This window comes from Haliaeetus albicilla, chromosome 22, assembly GCF_947461875.1.
Source record: "Haliaeetus albicilla chromosome 22, bHalAlb1.1, whole genome shotgun sequence".
Taxonomy (NCBI): Eukaryota; Metazoa; Chordata; class Aves; order Accipitriformes; family Accipitridae; genus Haliaeetus; species Haliaeetus albicilla.
Window position 1 is genome coordinate 24050727 of NC_091504.1, and position 14524 is coordinate 24065250.

The window sequence follows — 14524 nt, forward strand, 5'->3', positions numbered from 1 at the left end:
CCTGTCGCTGTGACGCTTCAGTGATGCCGTTGCTTTGCTGACTTGGCTTGGGAAAGGAAGAAGGACCCATGCAAGAACACCCAGGTTACCCATCCTGCTGAGACAGGCGACATTTGCTAATGCAGACTGACTGCAGCGCCTTTCTGTTCAGTTAAAGGCTTGAGATACTGGACCTTTTACGATGGTGTCTCACCACCTTTAATAAAAGAAGTCAGGCTGAGTTCCCACCAGCTTTCACAACTGCAGATGTGGGACGTGCAGGCGGTGTTGCTCCTGCACAGGCGCTGGGCTCCAGTCCAGCCCAGTCCTTGTCCCCAGCCCACCTTGCAGCATGGGCTGTCAAACCGGCATTCACCCTCGGGACGGGAGACAGCTCTGGTTCCTCGCACTCCAGCCTGTCTTGACTTTGACGCCTTCTTCCATATCTCCTCCTAACCGTGGAGGCCAGACCTCCCTCTCCTCCTGGTAGAGATTCCATTTCAACATAATCCAATTTCTGTAGCACACGGAGACTTCTGCAAAGGAATCTGGGTTAGGAACAACTAAGCTGCTTAGCACCTTCAAGTAATGAGATGGAGGAATGGTTGGGGGAGAAGGTAAGCAAACGCTGCCTCTCTGCAGAGCAAATCTGGGCATTTGGAAGCTGTTTGAAGTGTTTTGTGTGCTGGCTGGCTTTTTTTTTTTCTTTCCTCAATGAATTTCTGTGGAATGCTCACTGGAGACAGGAATGTTGGTTTCCCTGCTGCCCTTCCCAAGCGTGCAATGGCATTCGGATAAATTACACACGCAGCACTTTTTTTAGCTCTTTTTATTCTTTTTCTAGCTGGGTTTTGCTTGGAGTTGGCCAGCAGTTTGGACTAAAAGCAAGACACAGCTCCTCTTTTGTGGGGGTTACTCAATTATAGCAATCAGTACACCAAGGCTTCCAAAAATATTAACTGTTGACTAAGTGGAAAACAATAAAAAGCGTAAGGAATGTTTGCTTCTTCTTTTCCCTTGTGAGTTTAATGGTGATTAAAGGTACCAGACCAAGAGCCCTGGAGAGGGAACCCTTCTAATTTTCTACAAAACAACACTGCAGAAAATTTCCCTATCAATGTTCTTCAACCCTGAGCAGGAATGCTCAGCTTTAACAACCCATGTCTTTTTCGTCCTGCTTGGTTGAGTCTGCCAGTTAGCAGAAAGGGGGCTGGTGATCACAGAGACATTTAAGAACCTCAGTGTCAAGAGCTCCAGGTCTTTCCTCTACCATTTCTTCCTCTGTGCAACCTTTCCGATGTTGTCTGTCTAAACAGAGAGGGGAGCACATGCCTCTGAAGTGAAGCTACCCACATCATCACCCCAAGCTCAGCCTGCCCTGCGAAGAGTAGATGAGAAGTGAGAAAGGGCCTCCTTCATGAGGACGTGCTCCTATCGCCGCCCAGAGAGGAAGGTATCTAGCACACAGCTTTTCTGGGTGCTAGGTCTGGGTTTGGTACATTTATTTGGACTATTCACATATATTTACGATCAGTTGTCATTCAGTTTGTCTGAACTACTGTCACGCAACAGGACTTGTAATACTTCCCCAAAGTTTCAACGCCAGGTGGAACTGTCTGGACATAGCTTTGAATTATCGACCAACACCGACTCCAAACCCTTGCAGGAGTTGGCCCCAAGACCTGAAAGAGGCCATCAGATTTGCCCTGCGGGCAGGGGCAGTCATCCAGCCCCCCCTTCCATGAGCACATGGAAACGGGATAGACCGATACACCTGCTCACTCGGATTTGATTGAGGCCAAAGCTTGTTTTCTCCTCCAAAACTCATTGGAAATTGTAAAAGCACTTGGAGTAGGAAAGTTGGAGGCGGGGGGCAGTTTGTCATCTCTGGTACCTCCTACTTCTAACAGAGTTTCTTTTAAACTCTTTCCAGCATAATCCCCCAAACTATGTGATCTTTGTCCCAGAGGAGCTGTGCTGTTTCTATGGAGTCCCAAAGATACTATCCATTTTTCCTTTGATTTAATTTAATAGGTTCAAGAACTCAAGTAAAATAGTAAAGGATGAATACAAATACTCGTCAGGAAAACGCTTTGGAGGTTGCACAAGTGGCAAGAAAGGTGCACGCAACAATAGGTCTTGACTTTGCAATTCTCTACGCTTCGTACCCCACAGGGCACATGTCAAAGGCTGAAGATTAACACCCGCCGAGCGCTCTGCTTGCATACAAGGCCTCCCCCAACTCACGGCAATAAAAGCTCAGCCTCAAATCAAAAGCTAAGCTTGCTGAGACTTCAAAATAGTTCACAGCCCGGGCGCTCAGCCCAAACTCAACTCAGCAACGCGCAGCCTTGTGTACAGGTGTGAAAGCCCGTGCCTATTGCCAGGATAAACCTCGCCGAGGATCTGCAGGCAGCTGTGTGAAGGTGGTGGGAAGCCACCAGAAATGCACGACGTGTCCCTGCATCGGGTTCTGCCCCTGGACCTTTCCCTGCAAAGGCTTCCACCTCTTCCAAAAGTGGCCAGAAGTGCCAAGGCTCTCTGTTAACACATGAGCTACTTCTAGCTGAGGATCTCCAAGTGGCCCAAAAGCCCTGAAGTTCATTATCCCAACCCTTCCATTAGACAGGAAATTATTAAGCGTATTTTACATGTAGGGAAAGTGAAGCAGGGAGGCACTGAAGGGAGCTGCAGGACTTTGTAAGAAAAAGGTGGTTTGGGGGCTCACTGGCAATTTTGGAAAAGCTAAGGAAAAAATCATTTCGGGCTGGATCAAAACCAGGCTTTTTTTTTTTTTTTAACTTTTGGCAAATCATGAACTGAAAGAAAAGTATAATGGGTCATATAAAACGTTACATTTCAATCAAATTGAAACCATCCCTCTCATTGATTTCTTGAAAATGTCTTGGAACCACTTATACAATTAAGGGAAAGCTTGAAACAAGAATCGAAATGGTACATTTTGAAAAATGTCAAAACAAGACCTTTGAGTGCTTTTTCAGGGTTATCTCTTTGCTTTTTCCAAAGCTAATCATTGGGCAAAATGATCAGAAATTCATTATGTTTCACTGTGATGGAATTTGCATTTTCCATTTAAAAAAAGGCTTCAGGAAAAGAAAATAAGTTTTTCTCCAGATGCAGCCAGACCAGCAGGGAAGCTGGAGCAGAACCCAAAACTCCTCCTTCACCCCAGTCTGGAGGGCGAGTTTGGGTTTGGGCTCAAGCAGGAATACACGCCTGGAGACAGCAGAGCCCCGAGGGTGCATCGGTGGCCTCTCCTCTGGATCCTCCCATTGGCCTTGCTCTTGGATTTCATCCTCCTCTTCCTCACTTCCTCAGCCTCTAAAACCAAGACATAAATGTTTCCCCATTCTGTAGAGCATTTTGAACAACAGATGAAAAGCATGACTGCTAAATATTAATATGTTCAGTGTAATGATCTTCTCTTCATGGAATAATCATTCATATTTATGGGGCAATTAACTGATGATAGATACTACTGAATATGCAATATGGGGACTAAAAATCCTGCAGCAACAAGGGCCCGATCCTGCATTTCTGACCCTTGCAAACCACTCAGTGAGGGAAATTAGTCTCATTAACTTTAATAGAGCCCTTAACCAGAGTTAACGGCCCTTACACAACCAAGTCTTCCTCACACACAAGGAAATATGCTCCATCCCTCTACTAACAGCCTCTCCCAGCTCCACTGGCTCGTGCTTTGTAAACCCACGGTTTGTTTAAGGGCTCAATTGTATTTAAATGACAAAGACTCATCTGTAGCTGCAGTTCCACCATTTCAAAGCCATATTTAAAAACTGAGCTCTCATTTAGCATTTAAATCTGCGGAAGCATTTTCTCAGTTCCCTAGATGATTTGATTTTGCACAGCTGGGATAGGAGACAACCCAAATCTGAGATACCGGGGAGTCAGGGGGGGAACGATTGTTTTTTTTTCCCACCTGACTGCAAAACCAGCAGCACGAAACAAGACCACAGGGTGGCAATTAAAGTAATTACAAAAAATTAGATCCCTCCCTCTTTTTCCCTCGCATAATGGCAGGTCATTAAAGTTAATAGTCAGGATCACATTTGTACATGTCAGCAAAAAGTCATTGCAGCATCTTTCATCTCCACTACTGCACGCAACTTTCCTCCCATTCCTTCAGTCTCCGAGGGAGCAGCACGGTATGTTGGCTTCTGGGTTTGGGTTTTCTTCGTGTTACACCTGTTGCTGGGACTCGCCAGCAAAGGCTTCAAGGTGCTAAAACTAGTCTGTTGGGATAGGAAAGCTTTCAAGTACTCCGAATATTTCGAGGTCAGGGAGGAATTTGTGTTAGATGTAACCCCAGAGACGGCTCTGTCTGGAGCCGGAGGTGGGTATTTGGCAGAGCAAGGGGAAAACCAACTTGAAGCACCTTTGATGGTAAAGTGCCGCTCCAAGGGGTTGTCTCCACCGCGAGCAGGCAGGTCCATCCCCGTGCCGTGCCACGGCTGCCCCGCGTTGAGCTGGGGGTCCCTCTGCGTGGGGATGGCTTTGGTTTGGAGCATCTCTCCACCACCACCTCCCACCGGAGCAACCCACCCATTCTTGAAAAGACCCTGTGGGGTTTCCCGAAAGGAGAGAGCAGGCATTTGCATGGCAAAGGGATGATGCCAGACGCTGCCAGTGCTCAGCGGGGCCATGTGTTTTCTAAGGGAGGGCTGACAGTTGCACAGGATGAATTTTAGTCCTGGTGACCATGGACGGGACCCGCACATGCAGCATGGACCAGGCACAAGCCCTGTGCAGGATCAGTCATGAAGGGAAGCACGTTATGGGAACTGAAGAGCAAAGAAGCCATTTTATTTCCCCTTTTTCCCTTGCAGTGCTGTGAGCCCAAAACAGACATGTGAGATAAATGAAATGTGCCTTTTGGGTAAGGGATCCAGGCAGAGGCATCGTTTGGGGTTCAGACTGAACGGGGAAGCCCATGGGTACCACACCTATCGTGTCTGATTAGCACAGAAAAGGGCCCATTCTGGGTATGGACATAGGTCTCTGCACCGTAAAAACTGAGTATATCACAGTTTGTAAACTGGCCTGGGGCTCCCCATCAAGACAATGGCAGAGTCCAGCGTGCATTCCTGAGGCCACGGAGGGCTAAAAAGGCTGGAAATCAGACACAGTCCTGCCTATATCCTCCTGTGAGCAACAGAAGATCCTCCGGAGTACTCTGCCTTGGCCCAAAGCATAGGGAAGGGCTGATGGATGTTCTCAAAGGAGCCAGGCCCTCCCGTGGCTGTCAGCACCTCTGTGGACACGTACACAGATGTTTAGGGTTGACTATCAAGCCACTTTGCTCCGTCCCAAGCAGCACAAGCTGCTTTTCCCCTCCTAATGCCTCCGCTCCCTCCATGCACACCAAACCGTTCACATCATTCACATCACTGTTTGTGGCAAGAAGCAAAGTCCTTCCAGGGGCTCTTGGCAGACGGCTTGTCTCTCTTGCTGGGCTCATTTTGACTTGCAGAAAGGAAGGACAAGAAGTGGGGTGCGACTGGGCTTGTTGCAGCCATCGTTCTTCTGCCCTTCTGTCCGAGGACGAAGCTCGCTTCTCCTCCCTGCTGGCATTTGTGCCTGTCTGGAGCAGGGAGGAAGACTTTGTCTCAGAGACACAGGCATCAGGGAGTAATAATCACTAACAAAGGGAAACTACTACATGCAGCGAACATGCAGAGAGATTGCTGATTTTATAGCAGCAAATGATACTAATAAATACGTGGGCCCCAGGGGAATCTGCCGTCACGAGGGAAGTTCCAGGTTTCAAACCACCAGCTGCTCCGGCCGGTCTGGTATCAGAGCATGACCTGAAAAAAAAAAAAAAAGGATTCTTATTTTACATTTGATCCCGGAGAGATGGATAGTGTCTGTTTTTGCTGAACTCATCAGCAGGCCTCTCTCGCCGGCTGAGTATGCCAGAGGCTGTTGAATGATGCAGGCTTGATGTTATCCTAGGAGAAAATTTCATTTCCCCATTTTTACGCTGGAACGTCTCTGAACTGTTCCAGCTGTTTGGGAGTGAAGGTTCTTTGGAAATGATGCACCTCAGTCATACTCCTTTTCCTCTCCACAGATCAAAACTAGCGGTGCCATGCCAGCATGAGGCTTTCTGGAAGGAGAAGGGAAGAAGTTCCTGCCATGGTCCTTTTGGGGAGAAAGGTGCCGAGTGCTGAGATGTGTGCCTGGGGGGCTGGCAGGGTCTGGAGCTGCTCTCCCTGCTCCTGCCATCCTTGGGCAAGAGCTACACTTTCCTCTGGACCTCACTTGCCCAGCATGGATGTTGGGAGCCCCTTTGGAGACGTACACCCTTTCCTCCTTCGGAGGAATAACCTCGCATGGATTCACCAGCACGCCTGACTTCATTTGGGAACCAGCTTCACCTTCCTCTCCCAAAACCAGAAGAGACGATGGCTTTGAACCCAATCTGATACGTCCCATGTAGCCATCGTAGAGGGTGACTGCCCCCAAAACTGTTATTTGGGCAAGGGCTCACAGCTCGATTTGTCTTTCACCTTCTCTTCACACCTTGCATAACAGAGTATGTCTTTTGCATCCAGGACTGCAACAGACAGTTGCAAGTCTGTCTTGTGGCTTCCAGTGGCCCTAAAAACTGCAAATAATATGTGCTGGAAATTCCCTAGCCATGCCCATGCTTTTGCTGTGTAAGCCTTAGTACCTCCCATATCATTAGTCCTCCTTTGGCAAACAGCTATTGTGCATTTGATACTTTTATCTTTTAGCAGTTTTCCTTTACATTTTTCATCTGCTAAATTGCATTTTTGTGGGCTTGTCTCTCTCTTTTTATTTTAGTTTATGTTAGTTCTTTCCCTGGTGTAACTGTACTCTTAGGAAGATTTTAATTACCTTCCTTTAAAGCCAAATGACAAGTAGAGCATGTCATTTGTAGCTAAAGTATCACTTGAAAATGCAAAAGCCACAGCTTTATCGGGCTTAAAAGCTTTCCTGGAATATGTTCAAAAACTGCTGACTGGGCAAGATTAAACATCGCAATGTTAAGTAAAAGATCTCCGCATGTGGTATTCTTTTATTCCCCCGGGTGATCAAGTTAAACTGCAATGCAGCCCTCAGGCCTTCTTCTAAAATATTATTAAGTTTTTTTCTCCTTTGTGCAATAGGGAGAGGGGCTGGGGCTTCGGTGATGAGAATCTCAAAACAACTGTACCCGAAAGCACAGGGGAGCTGCCTTCAAAAGAGATCGGGTGTTTCTAGAGCAAAGCAGCGACAACAGAGGGCACCTGAGGAACAGCCCTTGTCCAAACACACCGCTCCCACACACGCCAAGCAAGAACCTCCGGCAAACCTGGGCGGATTTGCGATCCCGCGGCACAGAAACAGCCTGGCTGCGTCAAGGCGTTAAGGGAAACCATTCGTTAAGATGATTTGTGGCGTGGGGGCCAGCAAACCCAGCAGGGAACCCATCTCTTAATTGCCGGGACAATGACTGAAAGTGGGGCTGTGGCACGAGGTGAGCGGGACAGCAGGAGCCCAACAGCACCGAGCGGCTTCCCTGCCTCGGGAGCCTGGTGCTTCGGAGCAGGGCCCCAAAATCCATAAAAGCAGGAGGGATCTGTCTGTTTGGGTGTGCCAAGGGGACGCCCGTCGTCCCTGCACCCAAGGCTGCCAGGTCTGGGCTACTCATCAGCGCAACCTGTATTTTCTGGGACCAGCAAACAGGTTATCTCAACCTGCAGTCCCTGGATCACCGACGGGGCTTGCACCTTTCCCCCTGGGTAAGACGCTGCGTGCAGACAGCAGGCAAACAGCCCCATGCAATAGCAGGAGCAGTAGGACAGCACGGGGTCTTTGCAAGGATCCAGCAGGCAGAAAGCTGGTGCTGGGAGAGAAAAAAGCAGTGGTGATAACTGAGATACCCACACACACCTGCAGACATGCAGAGGTGGCTCTCACCGGGCCCTGAAGGACAGCAGCGATTTGTTACGTGTCTGTGGTATAAACCTCCTGAATGTCAGCAGGGTGCTGACAGCATCGAGAGAGTCTCTGCTCCAACGTAACGCAGCGCAATGGGCACTGAACAGCCCGTGCTGGGGTATTTCAACCAGGCGTGAGCATAACCCATCCCAGAGTAGCTACTGGAGCTTGGAGGTGTGAGCCATGCTGGTGGACCCTGGGGAGGCTGGGGATGGAGTGGGGACGTCACCCCACCAGGGGCAGACCCTCCACCCACCACCCGTAAGGAGCTTCGGTTTAGATTTCCCTGAAGGCTGCAGGGAGCGGAGGATCTCTTAATTTATGGTAACAGGTTTTCCCCTCCCTGAACACAGTGAGATGATCCTGAACTGCTGGCCAAGAGCTCCTTAAAAATGCTTGGAAAGGAGAATTCTGGGATGTGGAGGGGAAACACTTATGGTTTAAAAGGCACATTGGACTTCCAGGTCTGTCCAGATTGTCTCTGAAGAAATCCTCTGAGGGCTTGGATTATTCATTTTTAATACGAACAGGAACCACCTGCCTGCAATCACACACATAAACTGTTGGTTACTTTGCAATGGAAGAGCAGCTTGCATGCTTTTTACTGTAATGTTTAACCCACTGTGTGTTTTGGAGCTTTTTCTTCTTTTAATTGAAAACACACTTTTCAGACGTGCCATGTGCTCGCCCCTATCTCCCCCCAGCCTCCCCCAGAAGCAGGAACAAATCCCAACCCTTGCAGAGGGTGCTCCATGGTTTGAAGCGGGGCGATTTTGGCTGACACAGCGAGTTGCAGGATTCGGTGTGCAAACACCACTGAGGCAGGGCTGATAAAGGGCCCAGCTCACCCACGACGTCGTCATGACAAGAGATCCACTGCACCTTTGCCCACTTCTCCTGCCCGCTGCCGACGAGCTCGCGCTTGGCACCCACCTTCGCCCTCCTCTGACCAGCATCTGCATCCCTTTGAGCCACTCCTAACAGCACAAACACCGAGCTGCTTCTCCCTTTTGCCCTCCTCCTTCCCTCAAATTCCCCAGGGTGATAGAAGGACACATCCTCATTTCTTCTTCCAATTGCTGAAACCTCCCGGGCTCGGATCTCCCGGGCAGGGAGCTCAGCCAGCAGCTGGGAGATGCTCCGTGCATCGTGTGCCACCGGCTCCCAGGCAGGACCCTGCAGAGAGAGTACAATCCCCAACGGGCCACCTTCCTCGCTCTCACTAACTATTTTGCATCACTCAAAGTAAACCTCAGAAAGTTCTTTTTCACTTTTTAAAAACTCCTTTCCAAACCCACTGGAAAAAGAAAGCAGCTGACCAAACGGGGAGAGAAACAGGCAGAGGTCTTGGAGGAGGTCGCCCAGAAAGATTTCCATTATTCTTTCTGCAGATTCATTGAACCTGATCAAGTTTCCCCAAAATCACCAATTAAGACTTCTAGGTCATTTTCCCTTCTTTTTGGACAGACAGGCCAAGCCATGCTCATCACCCCAAATTTTAACCAGCTGGGAAAACGCGGCTCTCAGTTTTGAGCCAAATGTCCAACATTGGGGTATTTTGTTGTTGTTCCTTCTTTTTCCTCTCCCTCCAGTCAGGGAAATGCAACAGTTTGGCATCCTTGACCTCTGTGTATGTGTGTGTGTGTATGTGTGTAGCTGTGGGTGTCTTAGCAGCTAGAATCGCCTTTTGTCCCATTGGGTTTCCATAGGGACTGAGCATTCCCTTCAATAAAGGGCTCCAAATGAACGTAGCCTTCTCAGGGATATCATACAACCAGGCCTGCAAAAGCCTTTTATTGGGACATTCACCTCTGATGGGATAATTTTACCTATCGGATCACATAATCTCTTCCCCTGATGCTGAGCCAGGAAATGAAAAAAGACCAGTGGGGAGATTTTTGACTCAAGAGCCAGGTTCTGCTGCGATGACAGCCTTGATTACTTGGTCACAGTCGTCTTAAAAGATGAGTACATCGAGCGAAGCCTAAAATTACAATGCACAACTAGACAATAGGTGGGGCAAGAAAAAGAGCAGTGCCCAGACACTTTTATATCAAATTATCAGCATTTAGTCTATTCATAAATATTTTAGTGGGTTAGCTAGCTAGTGGAGCTCAGCAGGCTGGAAGTGAAGATATCTTCTCTTGCTCAATTTTTGTCCATGCTAGTAATATTTGGTGCAAACACAGGTGATTGAAAAAAACACAGAGGTTAAGAGGATTTAGGAGAAGAGGATTGAGATTAGCACACAAGCAAACTGAAATGTTAGCCTTCCTCTGCTCCCCGTGCCCTGACTTGTTACCACATATCCTTTTTCATGGGGTAACATAATCATAGCAAAGCGAAAGGTTGCGCAGCCGGGCAGAAGGTAATTAACAAATACCTGGCTGCAAGAATAAACTGTTTCTACCCCAGAAGAGCAGAGCCGAGGTTTCCGCTAAACCCTTTGGGTGCAACTCATCAGCCCCACGAAAACAAAGCTACTAAGAGGCTGATGGCGAGTGCTCCCGCGGTTCTCTGCCCGGGGAATGGGTAATCGTGCTGCCACAGCACCCGTCCCGGGAGCAAGGAAGGGCTGAGTTGGTCCTTTCTGCCCAAAGGCAGTATCAGCTTCTCCTCTCTCCTTTCTGGCCAGGCTGCTCTCAATGCAGACAGACCTTGACAGGAGATCTGTAACGCTGCTTCGCTATCCTCCCCCCTTAGCAGCTTTCAGCAAAATTCAGTCTGAACCTCTTTTACTGAAATTTAAGCCCTCTCTTCTCTACTGTGCATGTGGGTAGTTTAGTAAGCATACATTTAGTTGGGGTATCCTGATTGTTAATTAGAAGACTGAATAGCATCAGACCTTGGGCACATTCCTCAAGCTCATGGAATCCACCTTCCATATCCAGAAACCACCACTGGCTTCTCCCCCTGAGTTCCTCATTTCACACCCACCCTGACATAGACGGTGGTTTTGAAAGGCCAAATTGCAAAGTCTTGTACATCCACCAACAAAGCAAATCCAATGTAAGTAATCTGCTTCATGCTTGCACTTCTGTCACTACACCTGAACAATTCGGCTTTTGAAAGATAAGGCATTTCCCTTCCAGAATGTCAGTGTTTTGCTGGAAAACGGTGGCTTATACTAAAATGTCACCATTGTTCTCCCAAAATAACTTATATGCTTGTATAACATATTAGCTATATCCACTGAGCTGCTTGTCAAAACACTGGTTGTGTTCCCACTAGCCCATCTGAAAGGGCTGGGTGCTGTTCTTCCATTTTTTGCCATAAATAAAATTACATTTTTTATATGAAATGCACATTATGGTTGAAGAGTTCATTTGACTCCTCAGTTAGGAAAATAACCCATTTGGTCTAAGCAAATATGCCAGAGCAGGGTGGCCAGCCTTCCTCGCCCCATGAGCCACAATGCAAAATCTCCACCACAGCAAAAGCTGCAAGATCCACGTCACGTACGTCAAAAACCCTGAGGGGAGAAAGAGCTCTTGGGCTTCATAAGGACTAAAGGCTGGGGGAGCAGAAAGGAGAACTCTGGAGAATACATCCCTGACGGAAACTGGTCCCTTGACCCTGGATGGAGTCCAGCTCACCCCACCTGAATTCAAAAGCATGACTCCAAATTGACAGGAGTGCCACTCAATCAAAAATGCCTGTTTATAGCTTGTGCTTTGTGGAGGAAAGCCCTCTCCTTCACAGTCTGTGTCTATTTATAGGGATCTGAGGGGTGGAAGACAGAAAGTCTCTTTGTGCTTACCTCGGGATGATAATTTCTGGGAATTCCACCTTTCCCTTGCCCTGCAAGTTCATTATTCACTTATTATGGGGAAGCAAGGCAAGGCAAAGGCATGCGATCCACTGACAAGTCACCTCCTAGGGTATTTTCTGGCCAGAGAAGGAAGTTGCAGCTGGGTTGGTAACAAAGACATCTTCCCTTTGATTTTCCCCCTGAGCCATTCCCTGCAGCTTCAGCTTGTTGCTTCAGTGTTGATCTGCCATTTCACCTCCACTGCGAGCCTTCCTTGAGAATATTCCTACATGAAAGAGAAGGAAAACCCACATGGGACGTTATTCTCTTACAGCCAGACAGAGCCATTATGATCATCAAGTCTGACTTCACACGTAATACAGGACATACCTTTCCACACCAAGCTTAGAAGCCCTGCGTGAGCTGTAGCAGATCTTTGCGAAAAACTCCTGGGGTTAAAGTCTTCAAGTGACGGAGAATCCGCAGCACACCTAAGTAATTCCCTGCTTGCTCCTACTGGTGTCTGCAGCTTGCAATTCCTGGAGAGGGCAAGGACAAAAGGCAGGCACAGATCCTCCTTCCTCTGCGTCAGGAATGTTTCAATCGGCTGATGGGCACTGAAAGCAGTCTCTATTCCTGGAGAGATGAGAAGATCAGGCTCATTGCTAAGCTGCATCTTATTTATCACACAAAACCAGCATTTTCAGCTGTTTGTAAATTAATCCCTTTGAAAACAAAAACACTCCTAAAAGTCAGTATTTAAGAAAGGTCTGTGGTGGAAATGGGGATTTGGAAGGACTGGAACAAATGGGGAGGTATTTTCCATGCTGTTTTGGAAAGAGCTAGAGCATCTCTGTCAGTACCAGGGTGGCAAACCAGCCCACCTGAACAGCACAGACCCTCAACTCAACCCACAATTTCCTCTCTCGCCCTTGTTGCCACTCCCAAGAATTAGCTAGCCAACAGCTCAGGGTGGGGACCGCCTCGCTGAAATGCTGCCGCAGCATCATGGTGCTGTGTCGGAGGATGCCCAGATCCACACCCCCCCATAGGACTGCATATCCCCCAAGCGGGTCATTCCCAAACTTTGACTTACCGCCTCCTTCCTCTGGAACATCTCAAAATCGTGCCAAGGGAAGCGCCGGGTGCCGAAAGGGTTAACTGGGGGCTATCTGCCGGTTCCTGGTGGAGGCTGGAGCATGTATGCCAGTGACCAATTAATCAGACCGGCCACTTTCCCCGGCTTCTCCAGCTGGGCTGTGTTATGATCCTGACTTGCAAATAAAGACAGCAAGGAAGGACAACGCAGGCTTGCAGTCGGGCAGATAACCCGGCCTCCATTCCCAGGCAGATCCCCCCAGTATCAGCCCCAAGAGAAGCAGATCACTCCCTCTCCCGGGGGGCGAGGTTCAGAGTTCAGGCTCATTAGCGCAGGCTAAAGGAGAGCTAATCAGGGAGGAAGAGCTGATGTCAGAGCCCTGCTCACCCTGCCCTCTTCCCACCAGGGAGGAGAAGCCCTGGGCTCCCACACTGATGGCACGGCCATTAATTAGCTCATTGATGAGCCCTGACCTCCCTGCCCTGGCACTGCCTCTCCTGCGCCCTGACCCTGGCTGGGGTGCAGGTGTGGGGCTCACCGTCGTGTCCCCCCCCCAGATTCCCCGCAAAACCCCTCAACCACATCGCAATGTGGGAGGGGAAAGGCCACGTCCACAGGTTTCACCACGGGTTGGCTCGAAGGAAAAAGTCATGTTTCGGGTGAAACACAATCTTTGTAGAAGCTGAAGGACCGTGTAGAAGCATAGCATTCGTTAAGGTCAGCAGCAAAATCCACACTGACTTTCCCGAGGTTTGGGTTTTAGCCTGGGGAGAAGGCAAACAGCAAAGCAGCAGCACTTCATATCATCTGTGCAGAGCTACGGTATCATCCTGCAAACGCTGCTTGCTGCTAAAGATGGACCAAGCTCCCCCCCCGCAGGAAAAGGGTTCCTTGCTTTGAAAATCATTACGGAAAGTTGGCGCAGTTGAGCAGTCCAGTCCATAATAGCTTAATCCAAAAAGGGCTGCTAAAACGCACGATTTCAGTTCAGTCCAGCTGGGTCCTTGTGTCGCATTCGTCTCGGTGGTATTGGATGGCGGAGCAAGGGAGTGATATCAGGCGGGGGGCAGGGGGGGGCAGAGACGGGACTCCCAGACATCTGCCACGCAAACCATACACAGCCAGTTGGCAGCAGCCAAAATCCTGAATCCATTGCACAGGGCAACAATTTGGGAGCCTCGACCCCGGTGCGGTGTGTTACTCAGGGAGCCAGGTCTCTGCAAACACCTTCTCAGCCCAGGGCAACTCGCAAAATCCTGGGTCTACACAGCGGGTTCACCCCTGGCTGGTCGAACCCCAAACAGACCACCCCGCCAGACCAGCCTGGAGCCAAAGGAGCATCACTTCACTGTTAAAAACATGCAGGGGAAGGGCTGCCCCTGGCTGGGTGCAGATGTCCAACTGCACCCGCACATTCCAGGCTGAATTCAATTTTCTGCTCCTCACCCAGGGCCCTGGAGAGCAGCAGCTGCCTCAGACTGCACCTAAGATGCATATAAATAGAGGCATAATACCTTATTATAAAGGAATGCATGCCTAAGCAGGAGATACTGTTACCTTCTGAGGAGGAAGGGGGAGGAGGCAAAATGCTGCACAGAGGAAGGAAAAGTAGGCTGACAGAGATCTAAATTGTCTTACAGTAACAAGATACTGTCAAGATAAAAAAAAAAAATCACATTAACCCACTCCTTTTGCATTGCAGC

General features: G+C 48.9%; 1 long non-coding RNA gene across 1 annotated transcript; it reads right to left on the minus strand.

The window, feature by feature from the left end:
• Positions 1–849: 849 nt before the first annotated feature.
• On the minus strand, positions 850–12351 carry LOC138690392 (uncharacterized). Its single transcript, XR_011329242.1, has 3 exons — positions 12113–12351; positions 11732–12008; positions 850–5828 (listed from the first exon to the last, which is right to left on the minus strand). It is a non-coding gene; the product is annotated as an uncharacterized lncRNA (long non-coding RNA).
• Between the last annotated feature and the right edge of the window lie 2173 nt (positions 12352–14524).